The following is a 27,857-nucleotide window of genomic DNA, read 5'->3' as shown; positions in this document are numbered from 1 at the left end:
AGGTTATGTTTTGTGTTCTTGTTTATGATTGGTTAACAGTACTTTACATAAAAGGCAATGTTTTGCATTCTTGTTATTCATTGGTTCCCTGCCCTCAGATCACACTGTATATATTGTTATGTTTGCCCCATTGTTCTGTCTTCTGAGGTTCCCCCCACACTTTTTTTTGGCTTGTGTTCTTTTGTAGGTTCAGGCTATTTAGTAAAGTTATTTTTCAGGCTACTCTGTCATTTCCATCCCTATTTCAACTGCCATGCTGGTTGGTCCAGTCTTGTGTCACATTGCTGGCAACAAATGCCCCTCTGCAATCTCAAATCTTGCTTTGTTTTTCACCATCTAGTTTTTTAACTGTGGCCATTTGTGCACTGCTTCGCAGAGGATTGTGGAATATATTTTAGATAAGTGAGTGTACTGGTGGGTTTAAGCTGGCTACAGAGGAGTCCATGGGGAACAAATAATTGGGGGTCAAAGTTTGAAAACACGTTCTTACTGTATTTTGTTTTTTAAAATTTGAATGCACAAGTGGGTGTTTGTGAGAATTTGCAGTACAGCTGAGCCACTGCTGCAGAGACTGAGTCTGGTGGAAGAGGAGTTGCTTTGGTTTTCTGGCAACTGGGGACAGCAAAGGCAAATGCTTAGGTGTGCTCTTACAGATGGGAATTATATTCCAGTTTGGGTAAAAACAGTTATCCTGCTTATGTAAAAAGTCACTGTGACATGGAATGAGGAATATCTATCGTCTATGAGCAGTGTGACTTGGCCTCATCTGTTTCCTCTGGAAATGTAGCTTTAGCTTCAGTATTCCTCTCCCATCCCCCATCTGTATTGTTCAGTGGATTTTGTATTTCTGTTTGTGCTGCAGTCTTTATAATACCCAGATCTATTCACATATACCATTTGATCTAACACAACTAGAAAATGACATCATACAAATCCCCATGTTCCAGAAATAAATGGACTAAACGGAGACCTTGGAGTAGCCAGTCATACCTGAATGAAACAGTGATGGGATCCCAGCCAGGAGCTCTGCTCAGGTGTCTGCTTTTCGTGTCTGGCTTCTGCTTTCTTTTGCTCAATTTTAAACTTGGAATAGGAGTAGTTAAAGATAGCTTTTGTGCAAGCAGAATTTAGAAGTCTAATTTTTGTGCTTAAACACAAAAATAACGTCTGAGCTTCTGTTTGTGAAGTACTTACCACTTCTTGTGTTATTAGTGTACATAATCAGGCATAATCAGACACTTGCTGTTCCTTAATTCACCTTTGACTGGAGGCATTTAATTGATCACACAATGTGTATTTGTTGTCAGATAACTTCACTATGGAGGTATTGGTGGCAGATACAGTTATTTCCCCATATCTGAAGGTAGGTAACTTTTCTAATGCATTTACTATTGCTCATAGCTATTCACACAGTTTCCGGCAACAATTATTTTCTGCAGTCTTTGATTTCCACCTAGACCAATTCTCTTCAACTTGTTCTCTTTTTTGTCAGATTGGTTGCTGCCAGGTCTGCAATTTGCATAGTACTTTTGAAGTCTTTAGAATGAAATGCCTGATTGAGCTGGCAAAAAACCCCAGTCATTGTGTAAGAAATTTGACTTAGGCCATTGCTATATCCTAACATGGATGTACCCCTTGCCCTGGGCAGTATTTCCTTCATGACTGTGTATTGTTATATTTGAGAAGTGTGAGTAGTGGGCTACAAGGAAGCTTTCAGCATTGCAAAGCCACAGGTCCAAAAGACTTTGCATGTAATTTGCATGTGGCTTGTGTAAAGAACTTTTCTTCTTTCTTGCCCTTTAGTACTCACTGATTCACAACCAGGAGCTGTTTATGTTTCTTCATTGGCTGGAAAAGAGAAATCTTTGGGGGGACTCAGTTGCTGCCTTCCAGTACCTGAAGGGAGCCTACAAGAAAGATGGAGAAAGACTATTTACAAGGGCATGTAGTGACAGGACAAAGGGGAATGGCTTCAAATTGCCGGAGGGTAGGTTGAGAATGGATAGTAGGAAGAAGTTTTTCACTGTGAGGGTGGTAAGGCACTGGAACAGGTTGCTCAGAGTTGTAGATACCTCATCTGTGGAAGTGCTGAAGGCCAGGTTGGATGGGGCTCGGAGCAACTGGGTCTAGTGGAAAGTGTCCCTGTCCAAGGCAGAAGGGTTGGCACTAGATGATCTTTTAGGTCTCTTCCAACCCAAACCCTTCTATGGTTCTGTGATTCTGTGATTATTTGAGATGAGACTTTGCCAAATTGGTCCAAATTCCAGTTGGTGGAAAGCAGCAGAAATCCTTTTGTACTCTGGTTACCAAAGTCACACCTTGGAGGTGGCAAACACAGCATACTGCTGATTGTGATTTACAGTAAACATTCGACATGTGTTGAGTCGTTTTCACCTCTCCAAGCTGCCAACTTGCAAACTGCCTTGGGTAAAGCATCCAAGCTGTAATGCCTTTGGTAGAGAGAACAGCTGCTAGCCCATGAAAATCTGGATTATTTGCCTTCACACAAAAAGGTTTATAAGAAGTGGCTAGAAAAGAAAATAAACAGGTAAGCTTATTTTAAATAGTGTTAAGTTGCCTCTAAAACTATGTGTAATTTGGACACTCCAGGGAGATGTCAGATAGCAGAAAGAATTAAGAAAATTTTGAATATAGAAAGAAATATTTTGAATGTGGAGAGGGGCCAAGGGATTAAGAGCATATTTTGTAAGTGCTCTTCTTTTGTCTTTGCTCTTCACAACTTACTGAATATGCAAAAAAAGAATTAATTTATTATCTTCTCAATGTATGCAACTTAAAAGGAAGAGACTTTGCAGAAGTTTGGGTAAATGTTCTCTTACTGAGACTTCTTGAAATTAATTATAATTAATTTTTGAATTACAATTATTTTTTAAAATTACTATTAAAAGTAATTAATTTTAGGTTTTTTTTTCTCTCAGCATAATCTGCAGGAACCATGGTGTTTGAGTCTCAGTAGGCCTGCTCTAGTCCTAGGTCATCCTCAAATCTGTCATTACTGGTGCACAGTTATTATTAGAAGTGTAAGTTTAAGAAGGACAGAAACCGGAGGTAAAAGTTTGCACATTTACATGATGGGTGCTCAGTGCATTATTGCAGTCGAAGGAAACAGGGATTACTTTGAACTGTGTTCAGAGTGCTCTACCGAATGTTTAATTACTCGATGATATAATTGATTTTGATATGACATCAAGCATTCAGCATCAGACACCAGACTGCACTGGTACTTCTATATTAAATAACCAAAACCAAAAAATCCAACTGTATTCCTTACCCAAATGAAAATGGCTTTCACCTGAAGGTAAATCTTTGTTGAGAGTACACTTGTAAAAGAGATATTGGCAAGAGCAACCTGTTCTTCAGGCAGTCATAGGTAATAATCAAAATGCTCTAAAAATGGAATTTGTGTCTTTGTGAGAGGCGGCATGGCAAATAATCCTGTGTTATGCCCTGAGAGGTAACTGTGTCTTCCTGTTTCTAGAAAAGAGCAGGATCGATGTCTGCTGATGGGGCTAATCAGAACAGCAGTGGGGGTGCTGGGGTTTTTGATTCATCAGATAATTAATTCACTCATCAAACTGAAATGGAACCTGGTGGAAAATCACCTGCAAATGAGCCAGAGAAAGTCAGAGTGACATTTTCTGTGTTAGATTATTAGAAAATGCACAGTGTCAAGTTTCAACTGCACCTGTGGAGGTGAGCATGGAGATCAGATCCCCTTGTGGTCCTTTGTGTACCCACACGTTGGTGTCCTTTGCTACAGCTTGGCCTGTAGTACAGTATAATATCTGATTTAGTTCTTGTTATGGGATTGATGAAAGCAGTGTTTAATATACTGTGGCCTTCCTCTTCCTCCTTGTGTGCCAGAGGCATGTGCTGCTTTAGGTCTGGGTGATATCCAAGGGAAGGGATTAACTTTCATTAAGGTACTTAGTGAGTGTGGGCTTGGTATCAGACCTATTACTTCAGTGTGTGTCTGGGTCAGCTATATTTTCAGTAATAGATTATTGTGGAAATATTAGTCCTTGATGAGTGTCATTAGCTCTGTGATAATTGGAATGGCGGTGGTAAAAATCACTGGATGGATAAAACCAATGTAAATGTTAAGGCATCTCTGGCTGCCTCTGACTGCTTGCTTTTCCTCACCTGTAGAAAGAAGCAGATGTAAAATTTTCACTTTGCTTGTGATATCTATAGTAGGTGGTATAAATATTGAAGAGTTTCTTGTGAGAAGGGGTTTTTGAGCTTTTGTTCCAGCTGAATCCTGACTGGGAAGGTCAGGAATCCTGGCAGCTGGTGCTGGGGGAGCCTGTAAAACCATCAATCCCGGCATGCAGCACTTTGTGCAGGAGGCCTGGGTCTGGGCTGGCACTGCTTTTGTGCTCAGCAGCAGTGGCAGGGAGCTGCCAGAAGTTGTCCCCAGCACTGGGTGGAGAAATTCCCCCTGACTCCCTGACAGCCCAGAGCAAGCTGGAGCAAGAGGAGCGTGCAGCTCTGCACATTTGAGGCTGGGGATCTCTCACTGAGGCTGGAGCAAGGCACAGATGTGATGGGATCACTGTCACTGCTGTAGCAGTGGCTAGACAGAGGCTCTTTAGGAAGGCCACACCATAGGTACAAGTGGGAATGGTTGGAGCTGTACTTTGGGAGAGATGAGAGCCAGCTGAGAGCTTTCAGAGCAGTGATAGAGGGCACACCAACACATGGGGAGGTGTTGTGCATGTCTGTTTTAAACTGAGAGGACTTAGACAAAGCTGTCTTCAGGTATTTGTAAGAAGTCTTACGGTCACTGGCCCTGATCCTTGTGGAGTCTAGCCAAACATCCCAATACCTGCGGGAAGGACAACACGTCAGGGCACAACCAATCCACCAGGTTCTGGAGTGCATTGATAAAAATTTCCTGAAAAGGTGATCAAGAAGCAGATAAGGGGACATCCTCTGCTAGACCTTGTTCTTGCAGAGAAAGAAAGACTGATAGGAGGGTTGAGGATAGCAGCAACCGTGAGATTGGGGTGTATGGGATCCTGAGATGAGGGGGAAGAGGTGAAGGGCTGGACTTCAGGAGAGCACTTGGGTCTGTTCAGGGATTTGTGTGGAAAAATCCCAGAGGAGATCATCCTGGAGAGAACTGGAGTCCAAGAGAGCTGATTGGTTTCATCCATGGTGAGAGCCGTCCATTCCAGTGAGCAAATCAAGCAAAATCAAGCATGGATTTAGAGTGGACAGCAACTTTCTACAATAACTTGACTGGAACAGTGGCTGTTCTTTATTTCAGCTTTAGCAAGGCTTTCGTCACTGTCTCTCATAACTGTCTCACAGACAAACTAATGGTTTGTGGATTAGGTGTTTGGACAGTGAATGGATTTACCTGGCAGACCTGCTGGGCTCCAAGCATTATGGTCAGTGGCACAAAGTCCAGCCGAGACTGGTCCTCAAGGGTATACCCCAGGGGTCAGTCCTGGGGTCAAATACTGTTGGATATTTTTGCTAATGACCTGGATGATGGGATAATGTTTTGGTGCACCCTCAGCAAACTTGCAGACAAAAGTAAAAATAAAAGGAAGCAGTGCTTGCTTGATAGACCATGTCTGAGGCAAACAGCCTCCTGGGCTGCATTCAGACTGTTATCAGCAGGCTGAGGGAAGTGATCCTTCCCCACTTTTCAGCATTGATAAGGCCACACCTGGAGTATTTGGCCCAGTTCTGGGCTCTCCAGTGCAATGGAGACATGGATGTATCCTCCAGTATTCTGTGGACTCAAGATAGTGGAATAATACTGCCAACTGCTGACGGACAGATCTCAATCACTTCACAGAAATGCAAGGGAAGAGTTATTCTGCAGAACAGATGGAAGCTGAAAATACCAGAGGAAATATTAAAAAAATAAACAAGTTTAGGTTTTCCATGAGGAAAGCATATATAATCCTCTTGGAATATTATTTCCCTTTTTTATATACAAACTATGTGTATGTTTATAAAATATATAAACAGCGGATAAATACACATGCAAATGTGTATATATGCACTTCTATGTATATACAAGCATACACACTAAAGTATAAGTAAATAATACATAGAAAGAAACCACAGTTTGACTCTAGGTCATCACAACAACCATTGCACACACTCTTGGTCCTGTTCTGTTGTAAAATCTGTCCTATTGTGTTATTAATACAGAAGGGCAGGAGGTAAGCTCTGACATAATACAAACATGTGATTCCTGCCCTGGAAGATCTTCCCATCTGAGTACCTCCTTCAGCTGCAGATGAGCAAAGCTCTTTTTTTTTGTGCACTTTGGTTTGCTGTTTGGCCATGCTGCAGGATGCATTTACAAAACACTGGATGGGACATGCTGCTGGGAAGGCTGTAACTCTGTGACCTCAGAAACACCAGGGATGTGCTTGACCTGCACCCACAGTGTGTCACAGCTGAAGTTTTGCTGCGGAAGGCAGCAAAGTGTGTGGGAGTTGAGCAAGGCTGGAGACAGCACGCATGTGGTCAGCCCAAACACAAGCAAACAAACAAGCCAAAAATCTGGGGTGAACAAAACATGTGTTTTGAATGTGCGAATGGCCAGTATGAGATATGTCCTTCTGGTTCAAATAAAGCAGGAAACAGCTTACTCACTTATATTCTGTCTACTAATAATAGCTGCAAATTCATTAAGGTAATTACTGATCTAAGACTTTGAAGGCTCCATTCAGGTAAAATGCCTGAAGACATCACAGAGTGTGTTTTTGTGTTTATTCTTAAGGTATTTGAACCCTGCTTCTGACCTGAAAAGGGCTTTGAGGAGTAAAAACGTTTCCTTTATAGTGTTTTTAGAGATGGACAGGAAGTCCTGGACAAAACCCCATGACTTGACTCTGAAAGTCATCATTCACCTTACCCTTATTCACTCCCTTCCTTCTGAAGAACCTGCATTACTTGTCTTGCTTTTCCCCTGTCATATATCTTATGCCTGTAGAAATTTGTAGTAGAAAAGATGATGACTGAAAAGCAGGACCTGGTCTCTGGGTGCTGATGACCTGGCTGTGAGTGCTTCTCTCTGGGCTGGTGGTTCTCTGTCCTGGTTCTGTGCTGGTAAGTGTCAGGTCTCCTGTGCAACAGGTCAATAACACTGTGATAAACCAGATCTCTTACTCTTTCATATTCTTGTTGTTTCAGTATTTTATTAAAAAAAAGAAAAGGAAAAAAAAAGCCTCAATTATACAACCCCATTGGAGAGGTCTTTCTTGGCCTTCAGCCTAAACCTGGATTCCACCACCCGTAACTTGTATTAAAAGTGTCTGGGGTGAAATCAGTGGTGGTGGCAATGCAATTTACACTTAGCATGTGGTGTTTATAAAATAAATACAAGTGGCAGCTGGTATAACTCATGAAAACTCAGTGTTTGTAAGGGACCTAAGCCAAAGACCATCAGTCCATATAAAAGTTCCTGTTGGTTTTAGATTGATCACTTAGCTGTGCTATGTGGGTATTGCATGTGGCCCAGGTTAGAACTTTATGAGGCACCAAAGCTAAAACATTGAGCCTTGCTGTCATTTACTGTCCTGCTGTGTTCAATTTAATTATAGACAGGCAATTAACAGCATAGGTGAGAGAAAAAGTGAGTATTTTACTAGAAATACCCTGAAATTCACCAGCATAGGAAAAGGGAGTTTGCTCTTATGCATACATACAATAACTGAGCAGGTTTAAGCTTTCTAAAGACTGAACTGACTGGACAAATCACAGAGGTTCACATGTACACCTTGCCCCACAGACAGCCTGTGCACAGACTGATCGGGCTTCAGGCATCAGGATGGAGGCTGGGGCTTGGGACAGGCCCTTGTCAATTGTTTTCCTCTCTGATTAGCCCCAGTATGTGTATAGCAACACTGTCAGGAGCTTGAATTTTTGTGCATCACCAGAAGCTATATGGGGCTCTGTATTGTCTGCTAATTCTGGGAAAGTTTGTGAACAGGGTGAGGTGAGGGTCAGGCTGAAAAATTGTCCATAGACACATCTAACACATCAACATCTAATAATTGTTCACTCTCTTTTCTTTTTTTTTTTTCCCTTTGCAGTTCTTTTGCCAGCAGCTTCACTGTCTGGCTTGCCAGAAATCATTGAGTATTTTGAATGGCATTTCTACTCAACATCATTTTAACATCAAGGCATTTTTAGGGACATTTCTCTCATGCATGCTGGCTGTAGCCTACAGGGCTCCTCTATGAGCCAGAAGGTCCCATGATCCATTTGGGGTGAGAAATAGCAATTCTCAATGTTAAAGCTACCAGGCTGAGGGTATGGCTTTGCAACATCTGGCTTAGTAGCAGCACTGGCTTAAAAAATACCTTGCGCTAGGAGCTCTTTTCACCTGTGCTGTTCCTCATCCCTTTTTCATTAGCACAACTATTCGTGCCATGCAGTGAAGGAAAGGATTTGTTTGCCGTGTGTTTTAAATACTGGCTTGGTTCCCTTGTGCTATTCCCTGGGGGATGCTCAGCAAGCAGTTATCTGGATAACTGCAGTCAGTTTGGTTTCTGCAAGGCCACCTGCCCCACAGCCATGGCCGCTTTACATCTGCTGTAACTGCTTTTACCTGTGCAAAGTCTATAAAAATAAAGCGAGTGTCAGGTGGCTTCACACGACAGGGGCAGGAATTTTAAAGCCACCTGCAGCAGTGCCCTGAAGGGCTGTGCAAGGCACAGACTGATGAGCTCTGTGTTTCCAGCTTGGGGACATGGCAGCCACCGGTGCCAGCTGAGGGCAGCCGCAGGAACCCGGTGCTGCCCTGCAGGTGGCAGATTGCAGGCTGGCTTGGAGCTGCTTGTTTGTCATGCAGTGGTGTTATCCTGTGTTTCTAGGCGGGGAAAAGTAGAGTTTGTTGTCTTTCTGAAATATAATGGTTTTGTGCCACCTTCTTACATACAAAGGAAGAGAATCCCCATCACCCTGCTGTTGTCCTTGGCCTTGTGAGGGGGATAGAGGAGGCTTGCCTGGTCCTCCTGTGTAGGTCAGAGAGGTTCTTAAAATTTACTATGTTGCTATTCAGTCAAACTGGGTAACTGCGGGCCAGATTTTGGGGTTTTTTTTGTTTGTTTTGGAAAGTGACATGATTTCCTTTGTTCATCATTCAGAAGAGAATCCTGCTGTACTTTGTTACCTATCTGGAAGTATATCTTGAATAGAGATGGTAAAATTGGTCTCTGCTGAAAGGATATAGATTGTTTGCTGGCTGTTTGGCTGTTTTATTTCTGATCCTTTTTGGGGTTGGAAAGTATTCCTCCTTGAGGTTTGTTCTCCTCTCCTCACCACCCTGACCAAATGTGTTCCTCCCCACCAACCATTCACATTTTCTGTTCCTCTGTGGGTTTATACTTATTTATTTATTTGCACAGAGGTGCAGCATCCTAGGGGATGACTCAGATGTTCCAAAATAGGAGCTCATGGTTAGTCACAGGTGGCCACAAACCTTCTAGACAATGCTTCCCAAGGGTTAGCTCTCCCTTTTGGTTTCTTTTGTTTTCTTTGCTTTCAGACATTTGTCTCCAGGAGCTCAGAGACTGCAGCTGTGATTTCTTTTTTTCCTTCGTGCTGGGTTGGTAACAGTGATTTGTGAGCCAAAGAGTTGAATCATATTTCCACGAATAAAGTCATCACAGTATCAACGTGATGCCTTTTCAAAACATAGGAATTAAGAGCTAGTTTAATTTAATTTAGTTGGAACCCTCCACCATTTTTATTAAACATAAACATAGCGTAAGTTGCTAAAAGCCTCGGAGAGATTTATTAAGGCTCCTAATTTAAGTCTTGTAGAAAAGTCTTCCAAGATTATACAATGAATAGATTTTTCATTCCACTAAGGGTTTGATTTTTTTTTTCCCCATTTAGATGTAATTTGAAGTGCTGCCTGGGAACACACTGTAATAATTTAAATCATCACACGTCTTCTGTTAGAAGCAGGGCTGTTCTGGCGGCCCTGGTTGTTAACCTGGGAACAGATGATTGAACTGATGGGCTCTAGTCTGATGTGTAACCACACTTGGGCAGACATTAACCTGCAATTCTTCAAAGGCATCTCATGGACTGCTGTCATCTTTGCAAAAGAGACATTTAAGTCTCTGAGTCAAGAATCTGATAGTCTTCAGTAGCTTCCTCCTTTATGTCAATGGGACTTTGCATATTTAAAAGACATGTTCAGCATTTTCCATGTTTAAATCTGTTGAAACCAATCTGGCTTTGCTGCTGCTGCTAGGGCTCTGTCCTCCTCTGCCTTTAACTGATTCATGAATAATTTACCAAAGAGTGCTCTCAATTATACAACATCACTTTGAGTGCTCTCCTGGGTCGTGGCCTGAGCCAGCTGCGGTTGGACACCATTGGCAGCCACCTCCCAGGCTTCACCAGCTGAAAAGTGAGTGATGGGCAGAGATGTGCGGCTCTGTGAGGGCCACCCCGCCACTGCCCTCGATGCCCCAGCAGTGTCTGGTGGGTCACTGCTGAGCCCATTGCACCTGGAAGGGAAACAGAGATGCTGCACCAGCCAATCTTTCAGCATTCCTGCTGTTTGTCACTTTGGAATGGGGGGAAAAGCCACCCACTCTAATTAGAAGAAAGTTGTTTAATTGAACATCTTTAAAGTTGTTTAATTAAAAGAAAGTTCACAAGTTGTTTCATAAGTTAATACAGAAGACACCTTTCCATTGCTTTCTGGGTTATATAAGGAGGGAGAAAAACCAGGATTTTTACACATGGACTTCAACCTTAAATTCATGATGTTGTCCCAAGAAGAAAAGAGATTATGGGGATTGCCCAGTGTTCACAGGGGGTCTTTGCTTTATTTTTTGAGTTTTGAAAAAGTAAGTTGTTACTGACACTTTTTTAATCTGGCTCTTCTCTGCTCATGTGTCACTGTGAGATAATGCTCGTAAACTCTCCCTTTTGAGCAGTTCTACTGAAATTAATCACATTAGTTTCCAGGAAAAGAAATTGTAACCACTTTATGATTTCTGGATGATATTTATTGTCATGTTAACATACAAAACCTTGTTTGGATTTTAAAGTAGGGATTAAAAAAAATAATACCGTGTGTTAATTTCCTCAAAAAATAGAATTCAATGAACAGGCACTTGTGAACTATCTGTAGCTTAAAAGTAAATCAATAAGCATCTAAGGGAAGATGTGGGATGTCCTTTACCTTTAGCATTTTAAGATCAGTCATTTAAATAAATCTGAGATGTGCTGGTTAAACAAAATGTTACTCCTGGGAGAAATCAGCAATTGTGGTAAGAGAAGTGGAGAAAATGTTTGGGATTTTTTTGTGGAGGATCCAGGTAATGAGAAAGAAGCACTAGCTTGCAGTCAGGAACCATCTGGGGAAAGCAGGTTGTATGGCAGTCCCCTTCACAGAGAGGGCTGTTGGTGAGCAGCAGAGACAAATGCCCGTCTGAGAGTTTTCTTCACAAAGACCAGGATGACAAAGTCCCACTCTGCTGGTACCTTCCGGTGCTGGATAGGCTCAAGAGATGTACCCACTCCAGGTACAGTCACAGGCAGAGAGTAACTCAGCAAGCATTAGGCTGTTGAAGGCACTTCAGGCATTCCTCCATCAGAGAGCTCTGCTGGATGTGTTGGAAGGGTCTAGTTTCGTTTTTGATACCACTGGTGGGACACATAGCATGTGCAGCTGGCTGGAGCAAGCAGCTGGAGATGTCCAAGGAAAGCTTGCCCAGCTAGTTCTGAGGCAATGCAGCACCTCTTGAGTTCCCTTCTGCTGGGAACAACACCACTGGGAAAATACCACACAGAAGTAAAAATCTGTGCACAAAATTGTCTTAACATTAGTGAGCTGGGAAATCAGACATGAAGTTACCTTACACGAAGTGACTTTACTGGTAAGCTTTGTTAAGGACTTTGACACACGTCTTTAATTTTTCCCTTACTTTCTTCTCCAGTATCCTCACTGCTACCTGTCCTGTACTCATAAACCTTGTGAACACTACAGAGAAGTTAAGAGGGCCACCAGATGTTTAGAGATGAGTGACTGTTGGGGTTTTTTTTCTGAGAATTTGCTGTTAGTTACTATTTAAAAGACTCAAGTGTTTATTACACTCATTGACTTCAGCTGGTACCGGATTCTCAGCATGTCTACAAATTACTCCTGAGGTGTCAGGTAGCACATCCAGAGGATACAAGTTTTATAAGCTTTTGAGTACTATTGATTAGTTCATTAGATATATCAGCATCACTCCAGTAATCCCTGCAAAGGCTGGACTTGAGTCTATTTTTCTAAGACAGAATTCAAGCATAATTTTATTTCCTCCTTCTAAAGCCTTCCCTCTGTTTTGCACACTGTGGCCTCCCTTAAAAATGTAACATTTGTCTGATGCAGGATGTTGTTTTAATAGAATGAAATGAGTGTTTTGGAAAGAAAATTATGTTGTGTGTGGGAAAGTATATAATCTAAGTGTTTAAGGAAGACTGCCCATTAATGCCTTTTTATGTTATAATTATTTTCCTCCCTCTTCTTCCTCCTATTTTTTTTTCTTTACTGGGACTGGCTCGCAGTGCAGATCTCTGCTGTTTGAGCTCCTAGTGCTGCTTACAACCATGGAGTTGTTTCTTGGGGCATATGTGGGCTCCACACCTTTACAGAGAGGGAGACAAGGCATGTATACTCCGTGTGGGTTTCTCAGACATTTACAGACTGAGGCAGCATGTTGAGCCTCCAGGCTCCAGGACTGTACTCTCCTTCTGTAGTGAATCCCAAGCTGTCTTACCATTTTTCACTGCAGTATCTCACTCCTGTGAGTGCCCTCTTCCAGGGTGGGAGGGGGCACATCTGCCTGTTCTTGGGCTCTTTGGTGCCAGCTCAGCAGCTCACTTCACTGATACCTGTGGTACCCAAACGGTGCCACGGGGCTGAGGATTTTGTCAAGGCAAACATGACTGAACTCACATCCTAGAGATGCAAGGCACTGTAATAGCCCCATAACATACCAGCAGGCTTTGAAAGGAAATTATGGTGGCTTTTGTTTTTCTTTTTTTTACCCCTGTTACCTACATTTTGTCTCTTCTACCTGCTGCAGGCACAGTTTCATTAGAGCTGGCGCACAAGCAGGCATATCTTTGGCATTTTGTGCTGTCATCAGCAGACTCCTGTTCTTAGAAGAAGTGGGATGTCAGGCTGACCTGGCAGACCTGGTGCTGCTGCTTGGTGGCCACTTTCACCATACATTTACTGTTCTCTTCTCTGTATGGGTTTGTTTACAGGGGTAATTTGGGATTTTTTGAAGGAGAGGAAAGAGTTCTGTTATGGGTATGTACTGTGTGGGTGAGGGAGGAAGTAGATGCAGGGGTTTAGGCTTGGCTCTTTCAGTGTTTTTGCTGGGGGAGTATCAGAGAAGGGGGAAAGCTGGGATATGGACAGTTATCAGATCAGTGGGTTATGGAAGCCTTCACACTTTACATCTGGAAATCACTTGACTACAACACGGAGTGTTTTGTTCTAAATTACAGTGAACAGGTAAAACATCTACTGTTCACTTATTAGCTATTCAAAAGATAACTTTCTGTGTTGGTGCTGGATAGAAGAAGATACTTAGACATAAAGGAAAAAGCAGAGAAGCTCTTAAATAGACTGCGCTCCCCTTCTGTAGCTGGCTCAAGCACTCTGTTGTTTCAGGCATTGCTGTACTGTGCCCCTGTTCCTTGGTGCTTACAGATTAAACATTTGAAAATATGCAATCACTGTTTGTTCCTAGTTGCAAAATGGAGGTGACCTTCAGCCTCAGCTGCCTTTGCTTTATTCCTTCCAGCATGATACAACCTTTTACCTTATGTCCACCTAAAAGTAGTTGTTTTTATTTTTATGTCTTTCATTCATTTTTATTGCTCATGATGATGATGATTCAATAGTGACGTGCAAGTATCAGGATCTTCACTTCTTCCAGCCTAAATACCTTTCTTTGCATTTGACTTGGAGATCAATTAGTGAGCTAGAAATAAACTCCTGGTATTCTGAATCCCAATCCACTTTCTACTAGTTTTTACTATGGTTAAATTTTTCCTAAAGTAATTGCGGATCACTTTCATTCATCTTTGAATTTCTCCTGGCTTGTATCCCTCTAGCAATGCAGAAACTAAAGATCATGGCATTTTCCACATGTAGCTATACCTCAGCTGGGAAAATGGGCAGTGCTTCTTGCATGCATGCTCCCTGATAAACTTGCTTTACCACAGGCTTAGCAGGGGAAAGTGGAGAAGATACTGGCTTTCCACCCAAATCCTTTTTGTGGACCAACCCATAGTACAGGTGCCTAAACAGCTGCAGTTACACACCAAGAAGATAAAAGTTTGTGGCAGAAAGATGAGGCCACATGGGCAGGGAAGAGGTCAAGCCTTCTGAAGCCAGAGTCCTTGCTGAAACCAAAGTATTGTGTAATGAGCGGCTGCATGTGAGGGGAAAGTGGGTTCACTTCTGTTGCTATCTTAAATAAACTTTGCTCTTGTAACACTCAGTTGAGGATGTTCTCTGAAAAGAGCAGTGGATTCTGTCTCCTTCTATCTTCTCTTAGTGTTACTAGAGGGAAAAGTTAGTTAAGATTATTAACAACATAACTTCTGGCAGGGTTCAATAAGTTTTCAGCTCTTAATGTGATACAGATAAGCAGAAGCATTTTCATTTCACTGAACATGAGGCTCAGGGGAAATTTTGTTTCTTGTATATTTTGTGGCATTAACAAAACACAGTTTACAGTGAATAAACTGAGTTGACAGCATGTGGGTTATGTTTCTCAAGAAATTATTTGGTTATTTTTAGTTTCATTCTACCTAGCATAATGTTACATGAGGAATTTATTGTACTCTGGAGCATGAGATTTTCAGGAAACGTCACTTTATTTTTACATAGACCATAGGCTTAATTCTGAAGGTGAAACTTGCTCTGTGGGTACCTTTTTTTTCTCGATGACTGGCCAACTGTTACATTACAACAAAAACAAAATGTATACTGTGCCACCTTTCATTTCCAGCCTGTAGAATACTCTCTTGACTTTACTGCCACACACATACAGTGTAATGTGCATATTTTACTTGAAAGCAAATATATCAGTATATCTTTTCCTTAACAAAAATGGAGGTAGGGAGAAAAAACAATAAAATCATGTATGTCTATTTTTAGTGCAGGATTGGAATTAAGTAAGAATATAACGCAAGATATTTGGATCCCAAAGTAAATAAACCAGATCTTTTTTTCTACTTCAAATTAAGCTTGTTCCCTCTGAATTCCAACACCTTAAATATTAGATCTCTTTAAATCCTTTGGGAAAAGATGGATATTGTTACAGCTATTGGTAAAAATAGCATTATTAAAGTTTTGCTTAGTACACAGAGTACCTACATAGTGATTGTTGTAATCCTGGTTCTAAGGCATGATATACCTTAAGTCTGTCCCTACCCCCTGTGGCTGTACATGCAGGTGTAGAACTTCTGGTGCCTGGGAACAGCTGCTGGGATTCTCCCTCTTCCAAACCCAGCTTTTCTGTCTGCAGAACCTTGTGGACCAGCTCTTGAAGCTTGGATGGATTTTGACCCTGGCATTTCTCTTTTCAGGAAATACCACCTGTGTACAGCTACCTGGTGAATTTGTTAAACTCTAGGCTATTAATTGCAAGAACAAGAATAAGATTAGGGGCAAGAAGAAAAGGAAGGAGAAAAAAGAATTTGAATAACAAGAGGACCTCATGCTCAAGCAATTTAAGTCAGGCTGACAGCTGACATTTTGTCCAATCCACTAACCCCAAGATCACACCAGTTTAGGGTTTTTGCAGGCAACTCTTGACATGTGACCTTCCCTCACCCTGGCAGGTAGCTTTTTATACATTTTATGATCTTTTACTTTGTTCAGATTGTAATCACGACAAAAACCTGTGTAACTCTAAACCTGGGCTAGGGAAATAAAATCTTCACAGTTTTTAATAGATTATCACTGACTTCTTGACCTCATTTTGTTGCTTGGAAGATAAAATTAAAACATGATATTGCTTTCATCCTTGCTGCTTGTTGAGGAGTCAAGCAGAAAATTCAATTACTATTACAGCTGCCAGATTATGTTCTGTGCCTGTGATTTGTTGTTTTGTGAGTTGTTCCAGCTCAGCATGAATTTCCACAGTTTTACTTAAATAAATTTACTTATAAATTATCTCAATGCACATGGATGCAGATTGACACTTAAGAAATGAACATTCAGCAAAGCTCTGATTCAGCAAAGTCTATTGACGTGCTCATTAAAGCCATTATATTGTGTTATTTAGATGTAATCTGAAGTGCTCAGTGCCAGTGGTAAGTGCAATACATCACAGCTTTCTGCTGTGTGTGCCAACACCAGTGTCTACCTGCTTGGTTCCACTTCTGTGAGGTGTGCAAGAAGAGATCAGCCTTAAATGAATTAGCTGAGTTCTCTAAATCAAAAGGAAAGATTTATTTCCTCCATGGAAATTACTTTGAGGTATCAGGTTTTGTGAGAAAGGATGCAATAATTCATGTCACTGGCAGGGTGCTCAGAACAGATTTCTCCTTTCTTTGACTCAGAATAAGAACTTGCTGGATATGAACAACTTGGCCTTCATTCCAACCATCGTCCTTGAAGTGTTTAGAGGTCTTCTAGCTTTCTTTTTTCCCCTAAATTTAAAGATAATCAATTACATATGCAGTTCTTCAATTGAATTTCACAATCATCTCTTAGAAAAACAGGCAACCTTTTGGAGACTGTGCTTATCTTTGTAAATAAATAATATGGTTCTTTTAATTATATAACATTTACAGAGACTAATGAGGGCAGGTCACAAACTGCTGGATGGAAAAGTGAATCTGACCTGCTGGTAGTAAGTAATGTGCATCAGAGTAAAGAAAATGTGGATTTTCAAAATGCATATATGTATTTAATGTTGGCGTGTATATAAGAATAGAGAAGATTTTTTTATTGGTTTGGTTTGGTTTTTATGCTCGAAGTATTTTACCTGTAGAGTTATGCACCCACTGCTCTTCTGCTCTGATGATACTTTATCAGTTTAATGACACATAAAAGTTGTGTTGGTGTGCTTTTGAATTTATTTGCAATCCATGGAGAGCTCGAAATGTCCTGATAAGACATGATGGGGCCACTCTACATCTAGGCTTTGGAGTTTCCATTTGGTGTCATACGTCTTTGGCGGGATTCATGCCGTTTGAAAAGAAAGGGTATAGGCAAAGGGTTCCTGTATTTTGAATACTTTAGTGCTTTCAGTTTTGTGCTTTGGTTATAGCTTAAGCATGTTGTTATGAAGAACATTAGGACCTTAATAATCCTACAAGGACAGGCTGAGAGAGTGGGATTTGTTCAGCCTGGAGCAGTGAGGCTTTAGAGCAACTTCCAATACCTGAAGGGGGCTGCACAAAGGCTGGAGAGGGATTTTTTTACAAGAGGATGTAGTGATAGAACAGAGGGAATGGCTTCACACTTAAAAAGGGCAGGTTTAGATTAGATACTAGAAGAAATTCTTGGATAGGAAGGTGGTGAGACATTGGACGAGGTTGCTCAGGATGTTGTGTACTCCCCATCCCTGGAAGTGCTCAAGGTCAGGTTGGTCTAGTGGAAGGTGTCCCTGCAGGGTATGCAGGGACATTGGAACTGGGATATGGCAGGGGTGTTGGAACTGGATGATCTTTCAGGTCCCTTTCAATGCAAACCATTCTATGATTAAATGTGTGGAAAGAAAATCTTCAGAACTTTTCTACTGCACTTTCAGTAAATTGTACAAATTTGAGATTCCCTGCAAGTTTCTTCAGTGAATACCTAGTTGTCATATGTTTTCTTTATTTCCATTATTTTTGAGGAATTGTTTCTGAGGAGTTTTTCAGTCTTTTTAAGTGTTGAGGTAACCTATCTGTAGGGAAACTGGTGCACACTGAAGCCTCTTTCTTCTGCCCTCTTACAGGCAGACTTACCAGTATGTTTTATGTATGCCATATCTGTTTTTTTAATATATCCTGCTTTCTCTTCTCTCCCTATTGGAGAGAGGATTGCTGAACTGAAGACCAGTGAGTTGGCTATAGAGATGCTCTCCTCCCATCAGCCCAGACATCCCTTCAGAAGCTTCCACTCTGAGCCAGCAAAAATACCTAAGTTTCAGGGAAAGGCAATCACCTTGTCTTGCATTGACAGCCTGCGAGATACTGGGAGGAAAACAGTATTTTAAATATGAGAAAGGAAATTTTTAGAGCTAAAAGTGTGAATAACCGTAGGCTGAGACAAATAACCAAGTCTCTGCAAGCTCTCCACAGACTGGTACAGAGGCACGTTTCCCAATGGTTTACCTCTCCATAGGGTCAGAAAGAATGCATTTCCTTTAGTTCTTTGAAGTTCTGTGTGTGCTCTGGCAGCCCACCACCTCCTCTGCCTGGTCCTGCTCTTGGTCAGAGCTGCAATCTGCTGTTGGGCTCTCTGTTGGCACATCAGAGGTGAAATCTGAGCTGAGTAGGAGGAAGAGGAGGAGGAGGGATCCCGGTGAAAGGGCTTTGCTGGAGCCTGCCCGTGCAGTTGATGACAGCTGAATTTCAGCTCCTCTTAGTGGAAGGATGCTGGCATTTCTGTTGGCAGCTGCGTTTGCTCACCACCCAATGAACCTCACTGCAAGCTTTTTGCTTCCACATTTGAAAGGCTGAGTAAGGTCAGTAAGGGAAACAGGATTTCTCAGCCTTAGGGAGAGCCTTTCCCCTGCCCAGCCTCCTCATGTTGTGCTACAACTTTGCTCCCCTATCTCTCTACAGGTTCATGTCTCTGTGCAACGAGATACTGTAACCAAAATCCAGTTTTCAATCCAGCAGTGCCAGGAGCAGAGTCCCACGTGTGACTCCCACTAGTCCTGTGGAAATGAAGTGGTTTCCAAAGGACCTCTGCTTGCAAGAGGTTGGGTTTGTGACAATTACTGTTTTAACAATTCGGAGCCTGAGTGCTATGTTTGACAGCCACTGTTCCCTACCACTGGGAAGCCTTTGGCTTTCTCATGGAACATTACAGAAACCTTGCACAAACTGCTTAAGCACATAAAAACCACTGCTTGTTACTCTCTGGAATAAACCCCAAAACATGCATCAACACAAGCCAGTAAGAGCCAGTGTGTTAGAAGACACTGCAGAATTAAAAGTAAGATTATCTAGCAAAGATTCAGTGCCAGACATAATGAAAACACTAAGAAAACTCCTCTGTGAGTTATTTTATGTTGTTTAAGAAGCGGTGCCTTGCTGACTCCAGAAGTTCACGGAGTGGCTAGCACCTTGCCAGCTCATACCTGAAAATGGGAGAACAGCATGTGTTTTGTAGGACTGTGGTGCTTATAGAGCTTTTCTGTATATATTTTAGCCTTAATCCTGTAATGTTTTTAAAATTCTGCTCTTTTTTAAAATTTGCCTTAACTTTGTTACATGAACTATTATTCAGAATGTTTTTCCTCTTCTGTTAGCTCTAGAAGATCCTGCTCAGGTCACAGTCCTTATTTTATTATAACTTGGCAAAAAAAGTCAGGAAAGAAACTGTTTGATCTGAGAGAGAACCATGCATTTGTTTTTTTTTTTTTTTTAATAAACTCACATAATGAGGCAGCTGAAAGAAACTATGTCACAGTGACTTTAACCAAAAATAATCTTGTATAAACCAGTTTGCTTTTAAACTTGGAAAGAACCCATCACGGTATCTTCCACACCCACAACATAACCCAGAGTACCATTCCTTTGACTGGAATTGAATATCTAATCTTCAGCCCATAGATTAGATGAAGCTGTCTTCTGAGTGCCCTACTGCCCCTTGGCCTGCATTTGCTTCTCCTCAATTCATCACCTTTCTCTCTGTGAGGAAATCACAATGCAGATAATGTTTTGCCAAGAATCTGGCAGAGCTATCTTTCTTTTTCTATTTTTTTAAATCACTTTGACTAATGCTTCTGTTCCCAAAGCTCAGTGTTTCCCTGGGCAGGCTGGACAATTTAAGGGTATATGCATATATACTTAATATATAAGCTGTCAAAACTTTAAAGGGATACTTGAGAGGATTATTTTCCTTTCTACCTAGCTGTGAAGATAGGCTACTGCTTTAAATGTGTAGCCACTGGCTTCAGGCTATCTGTCCTTCCAACTCCCTTTGGACTTTGGAGTTTTGGCAAAAAGTTGACCTGGGTTTGAACTGTCCCAGAGTCAAGTTTTCAAAAATAAAACCTGACCTAAGCTTTGTGAAGACTGAACTACTCCCAGTTTCATCTATCTGTTGTAGATGTGTTCTGCCCATAAATCCATAATCTTTGAGATACAGGGGAACAAAGGCTTGAGATACAATTGTCTGACAATTTGTCACAACTAGACACAGCTGAATCTTGGCTTAAAGGTTTCCATAAATGTGCTATCTGAGCTGTTTAGCAGCTATCCACAGAGGAGATGAAACCTTGTGCTTGGAAAATATATTATTACTCTGGTTGTGTGTAATTTTTCTCCAGATGCCTACTGAAATATTTTCTAAATATTCTTTTCTTTTTATTTTGGGTGTATCTTCATTTGTATAGAAATATAAATTAATCTCAATTAAGATAAAAACATGAACATTAGTTTTGAATGAAATATAACTGTTCCACTGAACTACATTATGATGAAAAATAACACAGCACTGAAATGCAGCACAATCATCTCATGTAAAACCTCCCTCTGCTTTTGGTGAGTGCAAAGCAGCCAGTGCAAACCCCTTCTGCTGTGTTCTGTTTCAAACGTTTTTGGTTTCATTCATGTTTACTTCAAAATGGGTGTATGGAAAGCTAGAAGGACCTGATAAAGTATCTTCAGCCATTTGGATTGCAATGTCTGTGTCTCCACCATGTAGCATCTAATTAGCTTTAGACTATAGCTGTCTAGTACTGCTAGGATGTCTAGGAACTTCTTTTTGTTGATTAACTGAGTATTAATCCTTTCATAACATCCTCATGAGAGAAGGGAAGCAATAAGTTTGCAAGTTAGAAACAAGTCTTTAACTGCTCCTACTGACCAGGGACTTCAAAATTGCATAAATGGGGAGAAATTCAAATTGAAACAGTGGACCCTTTCTGACACACAGCATAATTTTAAGTACCAGCAGAAAAATCCTGAAAGACACTCAGATCTCGAGTGCCCTCTGTGCACAAGTGGCAGCCTGCAAAGAACTCGGTCTGGCTGCATCTCCTCCATCTGCCACGGTGCAGGGTGGGCAGGCGGGCAGTGTGTAGAGCATTCCATGTGCTCCAAACCTTCCCGGAGGGACCAGTGCTCTCTGCTGGCCACAGGGTCGGAGGCCAATTACCTGATTGCAACAGTCCCTGAAGTTAGACTGCATGAATCTCAGCCTTACTCATTGCCTATGAGTAAATGAGGGGATAAAAGGGCAATTTTCTTCTGGTAAGTGATGGCATTAGTGGGTTTAGACCCTTTTCTTTCTTTGTTCTGGTCCATCCTTACATCTCACAATGGAGTGTTTACTTAATGCCTGCAAGTATGTATGACAGCTATTACAGTATATTTACTGTATTTCTTTCCTTGCACTCTTGTCTTGAGTGTGAGAAATTGCCACATGAGAAACAACTCAGAAATGTAAGTGGGGAGGATCACTGTGAGCATATCTATGTGAATATGGTTATTAACCATTTCTTCCAGTTAGCTGTTACAAAGATGGAAAAAATTTAAAGGTGTGTCAGACCTGAGTATTTAAAATGAATTCATGTAGAGACAAAAGTCACACTTAATCTTTTAATCACTGAAATTTAATCACACTTAAACTTTTCCAGTGAGAGGCATTTGCTGATGTGTCAAAATAAGGGGGGAAAAGGAGAAAGAAAAAAACAAAAGGGAGCTAAACATGTAAAAGAGCATGAAATGGGGCTGTATGTAGCACACAAGTTCTTCTTCATTTTAGAATCCTAATTTGCTTTACAAAGCGTCAAGGCCTTTTAGATAAGTATGTAAGTCTAGAGCAGACAGGCTGTGCTTGAATTGGAAATCTGAAACTGGAAACTGAAAAATCTTTGTTATTCTGAGCTCCAGTTGGCTGGGGGACATGATTTAATCAGTCCCCTCTGAGGGGACATGAATAGGTAACCCAGCACAAACTGTAATCCAGGAACTTAAAATGTCAAGTATTGTGTTAATAAACAGGCAGGGAATATGTGACTGAATGGTTTGGGATTTTATGGTTAAATGGCTGAAGAGATCCTTGAATCTGATACAGGCTTGGCAGTACCAGTATATATATATATATATATACTTATATATATTTATGTATATACTTATATATATATTTCTCAAGAAATATATATGAGGAATCCAGAGGAAGTAGAACAAGACTTGCTCAGACTGAGGTTGAATGGCAGCTTGATTTCACAGCCACTGCAAATGGCCACTGCCATCTCCTAGTTTTGCAAATCCATAAACTTGTAAAATGTATTTATTCGTCCTTCCACATGGGCAGCATTATATACACATTGCATAAAACAATCTGTAAATACTCACTAGCTTGCCTTTATATTTTCTTTATAAAAGCATCCTTTGTCACATAGTACCAGGACTTGGTATCAATGGCTATTTGGGTTGCTACAGGAAAAGCCTTTTCCCTCACTCTGACATTCTCTTTTTTTTGGGTTTATTTTAAGGACTAAATGCTTTCAGAATGTTATTTTTTTTTTAAACAAAACTATTTTTTGCTGTTAAGGAAAAACATCTGAAACCATGATATTTTTTTTGTCTGTCTCTGAATCAAAAATAGCCAGGCTGATCCAACCTAGAGGCTGGACGGTCTTAGTGCCAGCTTTTCATTTGGTGTAGCTACAAGTTGTAAAGAGTTCATCATGTTGAAACTGGATAGATCTGAAAGGAATTAAGCATCAAATTGTTTTGGACTTTGTGAGGTCATGCACATGCTGAAGGTAGTGATGATGTCTCTAATGAGCTTGTAATAAGACTAAATGTGGAAAAGAGGCTTGTTCGTTCTTCTCTTTTTCTTAGGAATTGAAAAAGGGAATTATGATTGCAGCTGTAAGACTTTAGTTAGGATCATTTAAATTTGGCTCATCTCAGCGTAATGTGAGCCATATCCGTCAGTGCTCTAGAAGCAGATAAATATAATTACCCTTTTGAGATCCAACAGATCAGTAATAAACACCCCTGCTACTTCAAGAGATGCAATAATAACCAAATAACAAAGAAATTGTAAGATGCTGAATTTTGTCTTGTGTACTGATCCAACTCAGTCAAGTGTATGGTTTTGCTTTTCAACTGTGATAGTGAAAGATTGCAGCTCCAGATGGGGCTGTATGTGGCTATGCCAGCATGACAGCACTTCCTTCTATCATAGCTTCTCCCCACATATTTACACTGAACAGTGCTTTCAGCAGTGTTTTGTAGCTCTTCCTGCAGGCATTGATATTCCTTGGAGAAGGAGGACTAGGAGGTCACAGGAAGGAAAGAGGAGGGGGTTTGGTTTAGAAGCTATGGGTTTTTTCCATCAGTGAGACTTAGTACTGCACATGTATTCCTGCAGTGTGGCAGTGCAGTGCTCCTGTTGCCACCAGGGAGAAATCTGTCTCCACCAAATGAACTGATTTCAAACAGGAGGAGTTAGTGGTACAAAACCCTGTGTGTAAACAAGCCCTACACCTCCACTCTCTGTGCTTTGTTCTTCTTGCTCAATCATTTGTAGTTTAATTGTAAAAACCCACTTTCTTCTGTTGTTTCTTTCTCAGTTATTTTGGCATTGCTGCAAGCTTCAAATTGCTTCTTGGTTGTGCTGTTTTTGAGTGTGCATTCCTTTACTGGTAGCAAAGGCATATGTATAGAACTTGAGGCTTTAATATAAGTGACTTACACAGTCATATGGCTTTGAAACCAGGGCAGAGTAATCAGGTTTTTCTTCTTTTATTGACCATTATGAATTTGGAATATATTCTTGTTTGAGAAGTTAGAGTAATGTAAAAAGCAAATACAAGATTGGGAAATATCTTGTGTCCCTTTGGTTGCCAATCTGGGGTCTGGAAGAAATTTTCTTGCACTGGATGTTGGCTGCCTTTTAATTTTCCCTTGCAGTTCTGAGCAGGGATCAGGTGGGTCAAATACCACAGATCTCCTGCTCTTTGTTCCAGGAACAGAGTTCATATCGTTACTGTCTAAATTGTGGTGATGTCCAAAACTGGCTGGCTGCTTTCCAGACTGGAAGAGGGAAGTTGTACCTGCTTGGAGAGTTCTGGATGACAGAGATTGAGAAAGGTCCAGGAACAGCAGAGCTGTACAGAAAGGCTCGTTGTGGTCAGCATGATAACCGGCAGTCTGAGCAGCAAAATGTGGAAATATCTGGTGCCAGTGTTTGCCGAAGGAGAGCTTTAAGAACTCGTGGGACAGACATCTTTGAGGTGTGGTTTGAGTATAGCCTGTGCTGCTATGGAAGAGGAAATCTCTGAGTCCTTCCAGCTCTCCAGTGCAAAGTTTTCTAGTTGCAAACGCCTCCGTCAGCTCTGAGCGCTGTGCTTATCCACCCAAGTGCTCTTCAGGAATGATACATTCTTGGTCAGATAATTCCCTTTGATAGAGGTACAACGTTGTATGGGCAAAGCAGTCAAGGCCAGGATATTTATTAATTTTTTCCCATTTTCTGTGTTTATACAGCATAAAGTAATTCTTGGCTTTGGGAATTTGGGGGTTCAGCAGCCAGAAGCTTATATAGAGGAATATGAGCATTAAGAAACCAGATAGATTAGTAGAATAAATAACAAACTGATCTAGTAAATTAGATTTATTAGTTAGCAAAACAACTTAATTGGGATATATAAGGGAAAGTTGGCTTTTGTGTAAATTAACGCATTCTTTACAGGCAGAAAGGCAACTTATTATAAAATGTTATAATTTATTATAAACTTATAAAATAATTTATAATTTAATATAAAATTATATTAATCTATTTAATAGTTTTTTGTTTTGCTTTTAATATTTAAGCATAAATCAGCTCAAGAGGAAAATTTCAGAAACAAGCTGTTCATCAAGTGCATGGACTGGTCCAGATGTAGTCATATTGATATTCTAATCAAGCCTTTAATCAGGTAAGGGGAGTTATGTGGTTGATACATAAGAAGAAACTCAGCTTGAGGGTATATTGAAGCATATTGACTTATAAGGCAGATTTTCTTTAAAGTTATGTAATGCTCCCTTCTAGCATATCAGAACTAATTGAGACAAATGTGCTGGGAAGATCCTGAGTTGCTACCTCTGAAAGGAAGGGGGGAAGGAGTCCTGCTCAAGTAGTCTATTTAAGCCATTCTTTGTCTTAAATGGCTGCAGCTTCTCCTTTTTTAGATCAGGATTAAAATCACACAGACCAGACTGGAGAGAACATGTATTCCTTGTTCTCCTGGAAGTGCCCCAGATGCTGAAGCTGTCATGTAACCTCACTGCTTTTTGAAAATAAGGTTAAGGCAAAGGAGAAGTACTACAAACTGCATTTTTGTAAAAGGACCTTTCAATGTTTTGTATCTCTGCATGTCTCTTCCTCTGTGTTGCAGATGCTGTGCTTCTAGTTGAAGATGGGAAGCAAGGGATCACATAGCTTTTGAAGCGTGGGACTCATGAAGAATCTGGATGCACGTCCCTCTGCATTGCTTTGGCATTTTATTTCATCCTTAGCTGTTGAGCAGCAGGTTCTGGGCTTGCAAGTGCCCTGGTTATTCCTATACTTCAGGTCTGGTTTTGCTTCCTGCACAAAAGGCCTGTGTCAAGTAGAAACATTCTGAATTGTAGGTTGAAACTTGGCAATAGCAAAGCACCAAGTGCTTGGATGAAGCTGTATAGGTAGAAGAGGATGGGTTGCTTGGAAAGAGATGCTAAAATTGGGGAAAAGAATGAAGAAATATCATCTGAGAATAGCTGTGGAAGGACCATAGCCAAAACTGTGGACTTTCCAAGTGTAGATCATTTGAATCTTCTGGGGATCCAGAAAGAGTCTCAGCTTCTGGCTCCATCTCTGTAACTGTAAGACTATGGGTTCAGATCCAGACTTTTCATCTGTTTCTTATGTATGTAATAGCCTGAACCTTAATCTTGGCCATAACACCCTGAACTTTAGAGAAAACGGCAGTTGGGTCTTTGTTGTAGTTTTTAGAAAGCTGTTGTGGACTAGAGCAACGTCCTTGCAGTAATGCTGAGAGGCTTAATGTTCAGCAAGCAAGGGGTCATGGCTCCAGAGTGCATAATGCCATTCAAAAATATTGAAAAATAGAAAAAAAATTAGTTGTGTGCACACCCTCCTGCCTCCTTTGCCCTACCCCTGTGTATTCACCTCCTGCCCTCTCCAAAATGTTGTCTAAATCAATTTTTAATACGCTGTGTTTGCTGAAACTGGTGTACTTGGTTGAAGAGATATACACAGTTCAGCCTATCAGTCAGCACTCATGTTTTTGACCTGATAACCTAATTTTTATAACCAATCTAGAACTACATGGTGTTTTAAAAACCATTCCAGAACTGCATCCAGCAATCAAACAGCTCTGTTGTATGAATAAATGGGAAAAAGCTGTGTAATGGTGCAAGATGATGCTCCTCCAATCATAGAATATCCTGAGGGGGAAGGTACCCACTAAGATCATCAAAGTCCTCCTCCTCCTCAGGGCACTCCAATCGTACCATGGGCCTGAGAGCATTTTCCAAAAGCTTCTTGGACTCTGTCTGGTTTGGTGCTCTGACCACTTCCCTGGGGAGCCTGTTCCAACCCCGCTCTGTGTGAAAAACATTTTCCTGATATCCAACCTAAACCTCCCCTGTCACAGCTTCAGGCCCTTGGTACTGGGATTATGCGAGAGACTGAGAGACATTTTAAAGCATGATTTATTGCTGTTTTCTTCATCAGTCCCAGAGAGGGTGAGAATGTCTTCACATCATTCATCAGAGGTCACAAGATCTCTAGCTACAATGCCTTTCAAAATTTATTAGTCAATAAACTACTGCCACAAAATTTGTTAGTGTTTCCACACTAATTGCTAATTATTTTGTTTTACATGTTTTGCTGCAGATCTTCTTTAGCAATCATATAACACCCCACAAACCTACAGTACTACTACATCTTAAAACTTCTTATCACCTTTGTAACAAATTCCCTAGCCAAACTTTTCTACTTTAAAACTTTCCACTACCTAGCTTAACATGTTTCTACTTAAACTACAAATCCACATTCTTGCTTCTGGTCTGTGCATCAGGAAGCCTTTTCCAAGGTCTCAATCAAACCATGTATGCATTTGGGTGTCTGGGCCTGCAGGACCCGAGGGTCCTGTCACTGGTCACACAGAGGACATCAGTGTCCGCTCCTCATCTTCCCCTCACAAGGAAGTTTCAAACTGCAGTGATGTCTCCCCTAAGTCTCCTCTTCTCCAGGCTGAGCAGACCAGGTGACCTCAGCCACTCCTCAAAAAGCTTCCCCTCAAGGCCCTTCACATCCTCATGGCCCTCCTTTGGATGCACTCTAACAGCTGGACGCCTTTTTTATATTGTCGCACCCAAAACTGCCCCCAGCACTGGAGGTGAGGCTGCCCCAGTGCAGAGCAGAGCGGGACAATCCCCTCGCTTGCCCGACTGTGATGCTGTGCCTGATGCACCCCAGGGCAGGGCTGGCCCTCCTGGCTGCCAGGGCACTGCTGGCCCGTGTCCACCTCACCATCAGCCCCGGGGCCCTCTCTGCAGTGCTGCCCTCCAGCCCCGTGTTCAGCAAAATGTGACGCTGGAGAATGCGGGCATCGATCCCGCTACCTCTCACATGCTAAGCGAGCGCTCTACCA

General features: G+C 41.3%; 1 long non-coding RNA gene across 1 annotated transcript; it reads left to right on the top strand.

The window, feature by feature from the left end:
* The first annotated feature begins 2,412 nt into the window (after window positions 1-2,412).
* On the top strand, window positions 2,413-27,857 carry LOC134549047 (uncharacterized). The gene is made up of 3 exons (XR_010079987.1): window positions 2,413-2,548; window positions 25,033-25,136; window positions 25,596-27,857. It is a non-coding gene; the product is annotated as an uncharacterized LOC134549047 (long non-coding RNA).

This window comes from Prinia subflava, chromosome 1 (genome assembly GCF_021018805.1).
Source record: "Prinia subflava isolate CZ2003 ecotype Zambia chromosome 1, Cam_Psub_1.2, whole genome shotgun sequence".
Taxonomy (NCBI): Eukaryota; Metazoa; Chordata; class Aves; order Passeriformes; family Cisticolidae; genus Prinia; species Prinia subflava.
This window is presented reverse-complemented; position numbering and strand designations above follow the sequence as displayed.